Below are 13,538 nucleotides of genomic sequence, written 5' to 3' on the forward strand. Positions count from 1 at the left end.
GGTGAGAAATCCTCCCACTCGTCGGCTTAGCTGCAGTCCAGTACATGCCTAAGTTTAAAAAATCCTGCCGAGTGGTGAGCAATCCTCCCACTCGGGGGCCTAGCTGCAGTCCAGTACTCTCCTAAGTTTGTAAAATCCTACCAAGTGGTGTGCAGCCCTCCCACTCGGGGGCTTAGCTGCAGTCCAGTACTCGCCTATGTTTAAAAAATCCTGCCGAGTGGTGAGCAATCCTCCCACTCGGGGCTTAGCTGCAGTCGAGTACTCGCCTAAGTTTAAAAAATCCTGCCGAGTGGTGAGCAATCCTCCCACTCGGGGGCTTAGATGCAGTCCAGTACTCGCCTAAGTTTGTAAAATCCTACCGAGTGGTGAGCAACCCTCCCACTCAGGGGCTTAGCTGCAGTACAGTACTCACCTAAGTTTAAAAAATCCTGCCAAGTGGTGTGCAATCCTCCCACTCGGGGATTTTGCTCCAGTCCAGTACTCGCCTAAGTTTGTAAAATCCAACCGAGTGTTGAGCAACCGTCCCACTCGGGGGCTTAGCTGCAGTCCAGTACTCGCCTAAGTTTAAAAAATCCTGCCGAGTGGTGAGAAATCCTCCCACTCGGGGGCTTAGTTGTAGTCCAGTAATCGCCTAAGTTTGTAAAATCCTACCGAGTGGTGAGCAACCCTCCCACTCGGGGGCTTAGCTGCAGTCCAGTACTCGCCTAAGTTTAAAAAATAATGCCGACTGGGTCAGCAATCCTCCCACTCGGGGGCTTAGTTGCAGTCCAGTACTCGCCTAAGTTTAAAAAATCCTACCGAGTGGTGAGCAACCCTCCCACTCGGGGGCTTAGCTGTAGTCCAGTACTCGCCTAAGTTTAAAAAATCGTGCCGAGTGGTGAGCAATCCTCCCACTCGGGGCTTAGCTGCAGTCCAGTACTCGCCTAAGTTTAAAAAATCCTGCTGAGTGGTGAGCAACCCTCCCACTTGGGGGCTTAGCTGTAGTCGAGTACTCGCCTAGTTTAAAAAATCCTGCCGAGTGGTGAGCAATCCTCCCACTCGGGGGCTTAGCTGCAGTCCAGTACTCGCCTAAGTTTAAAAAATCCTGCCGAGTGGTGAGCAACCCTCCCACTCGGGGGCTTACCTGTAGTCTAGTACTCGCCTATGTTTAAAAAATCCTGTCGAGTGATGAGCAATTCTCCCACTCAGGGGCTTAGCTGCAGTCCAGTACTCGCCTAAGTTTGTAAAATCTTACCAAGTGGTGAGCAACCCTCCCACTCGGGGGCTTAGCTGCAGTCCAGTACTCGCCTATGTTTAAAAAATCCTGCCGAGTGGTGAGCAATCCTCCCACTCGAGGCTTAGCTGCAGTCGAGTACTCGCCTAAGTTTAAAAAAATCCTACCGAGTGGTGAGCAATCCTCCCACTCGGGGGCTTAGCTGCAGTCCAGTACTCGCCTAAGTTTGTAAAATCCAACCGAGTGGTGAGCAACCGTCCCACTCGGGGGCTTAGATGCAGTCCAGTACTCGCCTAAGTTTAAAAAATCCTGTCGAGTGATGAGCAATTCTCCCACTCGGGGGCTTAGCTGCAGTCCAGTACTCGCCTAAGTTTGTAAAATCCTACCAAGTGGTGTGCAGCCCTCCCACTCGGGGGCTTAGCTGCAGTCCAGTACTAGCCTATGTTTAAAACATAATGCCGAGTGGTCAGCAATCCTCCCACTCAGGGGCTTAGTTGCAGTCCAGTACTCGCCTAAGTTTAAAAAATCCTACCGAGTGGTGAGCAACCCTCCCACTCGGGGGCTTAGCTGCAGTCCAGTACTCGCCTAAGTTCAAAAAATCCTGCCGAGTGCTGAGCAATCCTCCCACTCGGGTCTTAGCTGCAGTCCAGTACTCGCCTAAGTTTAAAATATCCTGCCGAGTGGTGAGCAAACCTCCCACTCGGGGGCTTAGCTGCAGTCCAGTACTCGCCTAAGTTTAAAAAATCCTGCCGAGTGGTGAGCAACCCTCCCACTCGGGGGCTTACCTGTAGTCTAGTACTCGCCTAAGTTTAAAAAATCCTGTCGAGTGATGAGCAATTCTCCCACTCAGGGGCTTAGCTGCAGTCGAGTACTCGCCTAAGTTTGTAAAATCTTACCAAGTGGTGAGCAACCCTCCCACTCGGGGGCTTAGCTGCAGTCCAGTACTCGCCTATGTTTAAAAAATCCTGCCGAGTGGTGAGCAATCCTCCCACTCGAGGCTTAGCTGCAGTCGAGTACTCGCCTAAGTTTAAAAAAATCCTACCGAGTGGTGAGCAATCCTCCCACTCGGGGGCTTAGCTGCAGTCCAGTACTCGCCTAAGTTTGTAAAATCCAACCGAGTGGTGAGCAACCGTCCCACTCGGGGGCTTAGCTGCAGTCCAGTACTCGCCTAAGTTTAAAAAATCCTGTCGAGTGATGAGCAATTCTCCCACTCGGGGGCTTAGCTGCAGTCCAGTACTCGCCTAAGTTTGTAAAATCCTACCAAGTGGTGTGCAGCCCTCCCACTCGGGGGCTTAGCTGCAGTCCAGTACTAGCCTATGTTTAAAAAATAATGCCGAGTGGTCAGCAATCCTCCCACTCAGGGGCTTAGTTGCAGTCCAGTACTCGCCTAAGTTTAAAAAATCCTACCGAGTGGTGAGCAACCCTCCCACTCGGGGGCTTAGCTGCAGTCCAGTACTCGCCTAAGTTTAAAAAATCCTGCCGAGTGCTGAGCAATCCTCCCACTCGGGGCTTAGCTGCAGTCCAGTACTCGCCTAAGTTTAAAAAATCCTGCCGAGTGGTGAGCAACCCTCCCACTCGGGGGCTTAGCTGCAGTCCAGTACTCGCCTAGTTTAAAAAATCCTGCCGAGTGGTGAGCAATCCTCCCACTCGGGGGCTTAGCTGCAGTCCAGTACTCGCCTATGTTTGTAAAATCCAACCGAGTGGTGAGCAACCCTCCCACTCGGGGGCTTAGCTGCACTCCAGTACACGCCTAAGTTTAAAAAATCCTGCCGAGTGGTGAGCAACCCTCCCACTCGGGGGCTTAGCTGTAGTCCAGTACTCACCTAAGTTTAAAAAATCCTGTCGAGTGATGAGCAATTCTCCCACTCAGGGGCTTAGCTGCAGTCCAGTACTCGCCTAAGTTTGTAAAATCCTACCAAGTGGTGAGCAACCCTCCCACTCGGGGCTTAGCTGCAGTCCAGTACTCGCCTATGTTTAAAAAATCCTGCCGAGTGGTGAGCAATCCTCCCACTCGAGGCTTAGCTGCAGTCGAGTACTCGCCTAAGTTTAAAAAAATCCTGCCGAGTGGTGAGCAATCCTCCCACTCGGGGGCTTAGCTGCAGTCCAGTACTCGCCTAAGTTTGTAAAATCCTACCGAGTGGTGAGCAACCCTCCCACTCGTGGGTTTAGCTGCAGTCCAGTACTCGCCTAAGTTTGTAAAATCCTACAGAGTGGTGAGCAATCCTCCCACTCGGGGCTTAGCTGCAGTCCAGTACTCGCCTAAGTTTAAAAAATCCTGCTGAGTGGTGAGCAACCCTCCCACTTGGGGGCTTAGCTGTAGTCCAGTACTCGCCTAGTTTAAAAAATCCTGCCGAGTGGTGAGCAATCCTCCCACTCGGGGGCTTAGCTGCAGTCCAGTACTCGCCTATGTTTGTAAAATCCAACCGAGTGGTGAGCAACCCTCCCACTCGGGGGCTTAGCTGCAGTCCAGTACTCGCCTAAGTTTAAAAAATCCTGTCGAGTGGTGAGCAACCCTCCCACTCAGGGGCTTAGCTGTAGTCCAGTACTCGCCTAAGTTTAAAAAATCCTGTCGAGTGATGAGCAATTCTCCCACTCAGGGGCTTAGCTGCAGTCCAGTACTCGCCTAAGTTTGTAAAACCCTGCCAAGTGGTGAGCAACCCTCCCACTCGGGGGCTTAGCTGCAGTCCAGTACTCGCCTATGTTTAAAAAATCCTCCCGAGTGGTGAGCAATCCTCCCACTCGAGGCTTAGCTGCAGTCGAGTACTCGCCTAAGTTTAAAAAAATCCTCCCGAGTGGTGAGCAATCCTCCCACTCGGGGGCTTAGTTGCAGTCCAGTACTCGCCTAAGTTTGTAAAATCCAACCGAGTGGTGAGCAACCGTCCCACTCGGGGGCTTAGCTGCAGTCCAGTACTCGCCTAAGTTTAAAAAATCCTGCCGAGTGGTGAGCAATCCTCCCACTCGGGGGCTTAGTTGTAGTCCAGTAATCGCCTAAGTTTGTAAAATCCTACCGAGTGGTGAGCAACCCTCCCACTCGGGGGCTTAGCTGCAGTCCAGTACTCGCCTAAGCTTAAAAAATAATGCCGAATGGTCAGCAATCCTCCCACTCAGGGGTTTAGTTGCAGTCCAGTACTCGCCTAAGTTTGTAAAACCCTGCCAAGTGGTGAGTAACCCTCCCACTCGGGGGCTTAGCTGCAGTCCAGTACTCGCCTATGTTTAAAAAATCCTGCCGAGTGGTGAGCAATCCTCCCACTCGAGGCTTAGCTGCAGTCGAGTACTCGCCTAAGTTTAAAAAAATCCTCCCGAGTGGTGAGCAATCCTCCCACTCGGGGGCTTAGTTGCAGTCCAGTACTGGCCTAAGTTTGTAAAATCCAACCGAGTGGTGAGCAACTGTCCCACTCGGGGGCTTAGCTGCAGTCCAGTACTCGCCTATGTTTGTAAAATCCAACCGAGTGGTGAGCAACCCTCCCACTCGGGGGCTTAGCTGCACTCCAGTACTCGCCTAAGTTTAAAAAATCCTGCCGAGTGGTGAGCAACCCTCCCACTCGGGGGCTTAGCTGTAGTCCAGTACTCACCTAAGTTTAAAAAATCCTGTCGAGTGATGAGCAATTCTCCCACTCAGGGGCTTAGCTGCAGTCCAGTACTCGCCTAAGTTTGTAAAATCCTACCAAGTGGTGAGCAACCCTCCCACTCGGGGCTTAGCTGCAGTCCAGTACTCGCCTATGTTTAAAAAATCCTGCCGAGTGGTGAGCAATCCTCCCACTCGAGGCTTAGCTGCAGCCGAGTACTCGCCTAAGTTTAAAAAAATCCTGCCGAGTGGTGAGCAATCCTCCCACTCGGGGGCTTAGCTGCAGTCCAGTACTCGCCTAAGTTTGTAAAATCCTACCGAGTGGTGAGCAACCCTCCCACTCGTGGGTTTAGCTGCAGTCCAGTACTCGCCTAAGTTTGTAAAATCCTACAGAGTGGTGAGCCATCCTCCCACTCGGGGCTTAGCTGCAGTCCAGTACTCGCCTAAGTTTGTAAAATCCTACCGAGTGACCAACCTTCCGCTCGGAGGCTTAGCGGTAGTACAGTACTCGCCTAAGTTTAAAAAATCCTGCCAAGTGGTGTGCAATCCTCCCACTCGGGGGTTTTGCTCCAGTCCAGTACTCGCCTAAGTTTGTAAAATCCAACCGAGTGGTGAGCAACCGTCCCACTCGGGGGCTTAGCTGCAGTCCAGTACTCGCCTAAGTTTAAAAAATCCTGCCGAGTGGTGAGCAATCCTCCCACTCGGGGGCTTAGTTGTAGTCCAGTAATCGCCTAAGTTTGTAAAATCCTACCGAGTGGTGAGCAACCCTCCCACTCGGGGGCTTAGCTGCAGTCCAGTACTCGCCTAAGCTTACAAAATAATGCCGAATGGTCAGCAATCCTCCCACTCAGGGGTTTAGTTGCAGTCCAGTACTCGCCTAAGTTTGTAAAACCCTGCCAAGTGGTGAGTAACCCTCCCACTCGGGGGCTTAGCTGCAGTCCAGTACTCGCCTATGTTTAAAAAATCCTGCCGAGTGGTGAGCAATCCTCCCACTCGAGGCTTAGCTGCAGTCGAGTACTCGCCTAAGTTTAAAAAAATCCTCCCGAGTGGTGAGCAATCCTCCCACTCGGGGGCTTAGTTGCAGTCCAGTACTGGCCTAAGTTTGTAAAATCCAACCGAGTGGTGAGCAACTGTCCCACTCGGGGGCTTAGCTGCAGTCCAGTACTCGCCTATGTTTGTAAAATCCAACTGAGTGGTGAGCAACCCTCCCACTCGGTGGCTTAGCTGCACTCCAGTACTCGCCTAAGTTTAAAAAATCCTGCCGAGTGGTGAGCAACCCTCCCACTCGGGGGCTTAGCTGTAGTCCAGTACTCACCTAAGTTTAAAAAATCCTGTCGAGTGATGAGCAATTCTCCCACTCAGGGGCTTAGCTGCAGTCCAGTACTCGCCTAAGTTTGTAAAATCCTACCAAGTGGTGAGCAACCCTCCCACTCGGGGCTTAGCTGCAGTCCAGTACTCGCCTATGTTTAAAAAATCCTGCCGAGTGGTGAGCAATCCTCCCACTCGAGGCTTAGCTGCAGCCGAGTACTCGCCTAAGTTTAAAAAAATCCTGCCGAGTGGTGAGCAATCCTCCCACTCGGGGGCTTAGCTGCAGTCCAGTACTCGCCTAAGTTTGTAAAATCCTACCGAGTGGTGAGCAACCCTCCCACTCGTGGGTTTAGCTGCAGTCCAGTACTCGCCTAAGTTTGTAAAATCCTACAGAGTGGTGAGCCATCCTCCCACTCGGGGCTTAGCTGCAGTCCAGTACTCGCCTAAGTTTAAAAAATCCTGCTGAGTGGTGAGCAACCCTCCCACTTGGGGGCTTAGCTGCAATCAAGTACTCGCCTAGTTTAAAAAATCCTGCCGAGTGGTGAGCAATCCTCCCACTCGGGGGCTTAGCTGCAGTCCAGTACTCGCCTATGTTTGTAAAATCCAACCGAGTGGTGAGCAACCCTCCCACTCGGGGGCTTAGCTACACTCCAGTACTCGCCTAAGTTTAAAAAATCCTGCCGAGTGGTGAGCAACCCTCCCACTCGGGGGCTTAGCTGTAGTCCAGTACTCACCTAAGTTTAAAAAATCATGTCGAGTGATGAGCAATTCTCCCACTCAGGGGCTTAGCTGAAGTCCAGTACTCGCCTAAGTTTGTAAAATCCTACCAAGTGGTGAGCAACCCTCCCACTCGGGGGCTTAGCTGCAGTCCAGTACTCGCCTATGTTTAAAAAATCCTGCCGAGTGGTGAGCAATCCTCCCACTCGAGGCTTAGCTGCAGCCAAGTACTCGCCTAAGTTTAAAAAAATCCTGCCGAGTGGTGAGCAATCCTCCCACTCGGGGGTTTAGCTGCAGTCCTGTACTCGCCTAAGTTTGTAAAATCCTACCGAGTGGTGAGCAACCCTCCCACTCGTGGGTTTAGCTGCAGTCCAGTACTCGCCTAAGTTTGTAAAATCCTACAGAGTGGTGAGCAATCCTCCCACTCGGGGCTTAGCTGCAGTCCAGTACTCGCCTAAGTTTAAAAAATCCTGCTGAGTGGTGAGCAACCCTCCCACTTGGGGGCTTAGCTGCAGTCCAGTACTCGCCTAAGTTTGTAAAACCCTGCCAAGTGGTGAGCAACCCTCCCACTCGGGGGCTTAGTTGCAGTCCAGTACTCGCCTATGTTTAAAAAATCCTGCGGAGTGGTGAGCAATCCTCCCACTCGAGGCTTAGCTGCAGTCGAGTACTCGCCTAAGTTTAAAAAAATCCTCCCGAGTGGTGAGCATTCCTCCCACTCGGGGGCTTAGTTGCAGTCCAGTACTCGCCTAAGTTTGTAAAATCCAACCGAGTGGTGAGCAACCGTCCCACTCGGGGGCTTAGCTGCAGTCCAGTACTCGCCTAAGTTTAAAAAATCCTGCCGAGTGGTGAGCAATCCTCCCACTCGGGGGCTTAGTTGTAGTCCAGTAATCGCCTAAGTTTGTAAAATCCTACCGAGTGGTGAGCAACCCTCCCACTCGGGGGCTTAGCTGCAGTCCAGTACTCGCCTAAGCTTAAAAAATAATGCCGAATGGTCAGCAATCCTCCCACTCAGGGGCTTAGTTGCAGTCCAGTACTCGCCTAAGTTTAAAAAATCCTACCGAGTGGTGAGCAACCCTCCCACTCGGGGGCTTAGCTGCAGTCCAGTACTCGCCTCAGTTTAAAAAATCCTGCCGAGTGCTGAGCAATCCTCCCACTCGGGGCTTAGCTGCAGTCCAGTACTCGCCTAAGTTTAAAAAATCCTGCTGAGTGGTGAGCAACCCTCCCACTTGGGGGCTTAGCTGCAATCAAGTACTCGCCTAGTTTAAAAAATCCTGCCGAGTGGTGAGCAATCCTCCCACTCGGGGGCTTAGCTGCAGTCCAGTACTCGCCTATGTTTGTAAAATCCAACCGAGTGGTGAGCAACCCTCCCACTCGGGGGCTTAGCTGCACTCCAGTACTCGCCTAAGTTTAAAAAATCCTGCCGAGTGGTGAGCAACCCTCCCACTCGGGGGCTTAGCTGTAGTCCAGTACTCACCTAAGTTTAAAAAATCCTGTCGAGTGATGAGCAATTCTCCCACTCAGGGGCTTAGCTGAAGTCCAGTACTCGCCTAAGTTTGTAAAATCCTACCAAGTGGTGAGCAACCCTCCCACTCGGGGGCTTAGCTGCAGTCCAGTACTCGCCTATGTTTAAAAAATCCTGCCGAGTGGTGAGCAATCCTCCCACTCGAGGCTTAGCTGCAGCCAAGTACTCGCCTAAGTTTAAAAAAATCCTGCCGAGTGGTGAGCAATCCTCCCACTCGGGGGCTTAGCTGCAGTCCAGTACTCGCCTAAGTTTGTAAAATCCTACCGAGTGGTGAGCAACCCTCCCACTCGTGGGTTTAGCTGCAGTCCAGTACTCGCCTAAGTTTGTAAAATCCTACAGAGTGGTGAGCAATCCTCCCACTCGGGGCTTAGCTGCAGTCCAGTACTCGCCTAAGTTTAAAAAATCCTGCTGAGTGGTGAGCAACCCTCCCACTTGGGGGCTTAGCTGCAGTCCAGTACTCGCCTAGTTTAAAAAATCCTGCCGAGTGGTGAGCAACCCTCCCACTCGGGGGCTTAGTTGCAGTCCAGTACTCGCCTATGTTTAAAAAATCCTGCGGAGTGGTGAGCAATCCTCCCACTCGAGGCTTAGCTGCAGTCGAGTACTCGCCTAAGTTTAAAAAAATCTTCCCGAGTGGTGAGCATTCCTCCCACTCGGGGGCTTAGTTGCAGTCCAGTACTCGCCTAAGTTTGTAAAATCCAACCGAGTGGTGAGCAACCATCCCACTCGGGGGCTTAGCTGCAGTCCAGTACTCGCCTAAGTTTAAAAAATCCTGCCGAGTGGTGAGCAATCCTCCCACTCGGGGGCTTAGTTGTAGTCCAGTAATCGCCTAAGTTTGTAAAATCCTACCGAGTGGTGAGCAACCCTCCCACTCGGGGGCTTAGCTGCAGTCCAGTACTCGCCTAAGCTTAAAAAATAATGCCGAATGGTCAGCAATCCTCCCACTCAGGGGCTTAGTTGCAGTCCAGTACTCGCCTAAGTTTAAAAAATCCTACCGAGTGGTGAGCAACCCTCCCACTCGGGGGCCTAGCTGCAGTCCAGTACTCGCCTAAGTTTAAAAAATCCTGCCGAGTGCTGAGCAATCCTCCCACTCGGGGCTTAGCTGCAGTCCAGTACTTGCCTAAGTTTAAAAAATCCTGCTGAGTGGTGAGCAACCCTCCCACTTGGGGGCTTAGCTGCAATCAAGTACTCGCCTAGTTTAAAAAATCCTACCGAGTGGTGAGAAATCCTCCCACTCGGGGGCTTAGCTGCAGTCCAGTACTCGCCTATGTTTGTAAAATCCAACCGAGTGGTGAGCAACCCTCCCACTCAGGGGCTTAGCTGCACTCCAGTACTCGCCTAAGTTTAAAAAATCCTGCCGAGTGGTGAGCAACCCTCCCACTCGGGGGCTTAGCTGTAGTCCAGTACTCACCTAAGTTTAAAAAATCCTGTCGAGTGATGAGCAATTCTCCCACTCAGGGGCTTAGCTGAAGTCCAGTACTCGCCTATGTTTGTAAAATCCTACCAAGTGGTGAGCAACCCTCCCACTCGGGGGCTTAGCTGCAGTCCAGTACTCGCCTATGTTTAAAAAATCCTGCCGAGTGGTGAGCAATCCTCCCACTCGAGGCTTAGCTGCAGCCAAGTACTCGCCTAAGTTTAAAAAAATCCTGCCGAGTGGTGAGCAATCCTCCCACTCGCGGGCTTAGCTGCAGTCCAGTACTCGCCTAAGTTTGTAAAATCCTACCGAGTGGTGAGCAACCCTCCCACTCATGGGTTTAGCTGCAGTCCAGTACTCGCCTAAGTTTGTAAAATCCTACAGAGTGGTGAGCAATCCTCCCACTCGGGGCTTAGCTGCAGTCCAGTACTCGCCTAAGTTTAAAAAATCCTGCTGAGTGGTGAGCAACCCTCCCACTTGGGGGATTAGCTGCAGTCCAGTACTCGCCTAGTTTAAAAACTCCTGCCGAGTGGTGAGCAATCCTCCCACTCGGGGGCTTAGCTGCAGTCCACTACTCGCCTATGTTTGTAAAATCCAACCGAGTGGTGAGCAACCCTCCCACTCGGGGGCTTAGCTGCAGTCCAGTACTCGCCTAAGTTTAAAAAATCCTGTCGAGTGGTGAGCAACCCTCCCACTCAGGGGCTTAGCTGTAGTCCAGTACTCGCCTAAGTTTAAAAAATCCTTTCGAGTGATGAGCAATTCTCCCACTCAGGGGCTTAGCTGCAGTCCAGTACTCGCCTAAGTTTGTAAAACCCTGCCAAGTGGTGAGCAACCCTCCCACTCGGGGGCTTAGCTGCAGTCCAGTACTCGCCTATGTTTAAAAAATTCTGCCGAGTGGTGAGCAATCCTCCCACTCGAGGCTTAGCTGCAGTCGAGTACTCGCCTAAGTTTAAAAAAATCCTCCCGAGTGGTGAGCAATCCTCCCACTCGGGGGCTTAGTTGCAGTCCAGTACTCGCCTAAGTTTGTAAAATCCAACCGAGTGGTGAGCAACCGTCCCACTCGGGGGCTTAGCTGCAGTCCAGTACTCGCCTAAGATTAAAAAATCCTGCCGAGTGGTGAGCAATCCTCCCACTCGGAGGCTTAGTTGTAGTCCAGTAATCGCCTAAGTTTGTAAAATCCTACCGAGTGGTGAGCAACCCTCCCACTCGGGGGCTTAGCTGCAGTCCAGTACTCGCCTAAGCTTAAAAAATAATGCCGAATGGTGAGCAATCCTCCCACTTGGGGCTTAGCTGCAGTCCAGTACTCGCCTAAGTTTAAAAAATCCTGCTGAGTGGTGAGCAACCCTCCCACTTGGGGGCTTAGCTGCAGTCCAGTACTCGCCTAGTTTAAAAACTCCTGCCGAGTGGTGAGCAATCCTCCCACTCGGGGGCTTAGCTGCAGTCCAGTACTCGCCTATGTTTGTAAAATCCAACCGAGTGGTGAGCAACCCTCCCACTCGGGGGCTTAGCTGCAGTCCAGTACTCGCCTAAGTTTAAAAAATCCTGTCGAGTGGTGAGCAACCCTCCCACTCAGGGGCTTAGCTGTAGTCCAGTACTCGCCTAAGTTTAAAAAATCCTTTCGAGTAATGAGCAATTCTCCCACTCAGGGGCTTAGCTGCAGTCCAGTACTCGCCTAAGTTTGTAAACCCCTGCCAAGTGGTGAGCAACCCTCCCACTCGGGGGCTTAGCTGCAGTCCAGTACTCGCCTATGTTTAAAAAATCCTGCCGAGTGGTGAGCAATCCTCCCACTCGAGGCTTAGCTGCAGCCGAGTACTCGCCTAAGTTTAAAAAAATCCTCCCGAGTGGTGAGCAATCCTCCCACTCGGGGGCTTAGTTGCAGTCCAGTACTCGCCTAAGTTTGTAAAATCCAACCGAGTGGTGAGCAACCGTCCCACTCGGGGGCTTAGCTGCAGTCCAGTACTCGCCTAAGATTAAAAAATCCTGCCGAGTGGTGAGCAATCCTCCCACTCGGGGGCTTAGTTGTAGTCCAGTAATCGCCTAAGTTTGTAAAATCCTACCGAGTGGTGAGCAACCCTCCCACTCGGGGGCTTAGCTGCAGTCCAGTACTCGCCTAAGCTTAAAAAATAATGCCGAATGGTGAGCAATCCTCCCACTTGGGGCTTAGCTGCAGTCCAGTACTCGCCTAAGTTTAAAAAATCCTGCTGAGTGGTGAGCAACCCTCCCACTTGGGGGCTTAGCTGCAGTCCAGTACTCGCCTAGTTTAAAAACTCCTGCCGAGTGGTGAGCAATCCTCCCACTCGGGGGCTTAGCTGCAGTCCAGTACTCGCCTATGTTTGTAAAATCCAACCGAGTGGTGAGCAACCCTCCCACTCGGGGGCTTAGCTGCAGTCCAGTACTCGCCTAAGTTTAAAAAATCCTGTCGAGTGGTGAGCAACCCTCCCACTCAGGGGCTTAGCTGTAGTCCAGTACTCGCCTAAGTTTAAAAAATCCTTTCGAGTGATGAGCAATTCTCCCACTCAGGGGCTTAGCTGCAGTCCAGTACTCGCCTAAGTTTGTAAAACCCTGCCAAGTGGTGAGCAACCCTCCCACTCGGGGGCTTAGCTGCAGTCCAGTACTCGCCTATGTTTAAAAAATCCTGCCGAGTGGTGAGCAATCCTCCCACTCGAGGCTTAGCTGCAGTCGAGTACTCGCCTAAGTTTAAAAAAATCCTCCCGAGTGGTGAGCAATCCTCCCACTCGGGGGCTTAGTTGTAGTCCAGTAATCGCCTAAGTTTGTAAAATCCTACCAAGTGGTGAGCAACCCTCCCACTCGGGGGCTTAGCTGCAGTCCAGTACTCGCCTATGTTTAAAAAATCCTGCCGAGTGGTGAGCAATCCTCCCACTCGAGGCTTAGCTGCAGCCGAGTACTCGCCTAAGTTTAAAAAAATCCTGCCGAGTGGTGAGCAATCCTCCCACTCGGGGACTTAGCTGCAGTCCAGTACTCGCCTAAGTTTGTAAAATCCTACCGAGTGGTGAGCAACCCTCCCACTCGGGGGCTTAGCTGCAGTCCAGTACTCGCCTAAGCTTAAAAAATAATGCTGAATGGTGAGCAATCCTCCCACTCGGGGCTTAGCTGCAGTCCAGTACTCGCCTAAGTTTAAAAAATCCTGCTGAGTGGTGAGCAACCCTCCCACTTGGGGGCTTAGCTGCAGTCCAGTACTAGCCTAGTTTAAAAACTCCTGCCGAGTGGTGAGCAATCCTCCCACTCGGGGGCTTAGCTGCAGTCCAGTACTCGCCTATGTTTGTAAAATCCAACCGAGTGGTGAGCAACCCTCCCACTCGGGGGCTTAGCTGCAGTCCAGTACTCGCCTAAGTTTAAAAAATCCTGTCGAGTGGTGAGCAACCCTCCCACTCAGGGGCTTAGCTGTAGTCCAGTACTCGCCTATGTTTAAAAAATCCTTTCGAGTGATGAGCAATTCTCCCACTCAGGGGCTTAGCTGCAGTCCAGTACTCGCCTAAGTTTGTAAAACCCTGCCAAGTGGTGAGCAACCCTCCCACTCGGGGGCTTAGCTGCAGTCCAGTACTCGCCTATGTTTAAAAAATTCTGCCGAGTGGTGAGCAATCCTCCCACTCGAGGCTTAGCTGCAGTCGAGTACTCGTCTAAGTTTAAAAAAATCCTCCCGAGTGGTGAGCAATCCTCCCACTCGGGGACTTAGTTGCAGTCCAGTACTCGCCTAAGTTTGTAAAATCCAACCGAGTGGTGAGCAACCGTCCCACTCGGGGGCTTAGCTGCAGTCCAGTACTCGCCTAAGATTAAAAAATCC

Source organism: Triticum urartu, chromosome 5A (genome assembly GCF_056163025.1).
Source record: "Triticum urartu cultivar PI428250 chromosome 5A, HENAU_Tu73, whole genome shotgun sequence".
Lineage (NCBI taxonomy): Eukaryota > Viridiplantae > Streptophyta > Magnoliopsida > Poales > Poaceae > Triticum > Triticum urartu.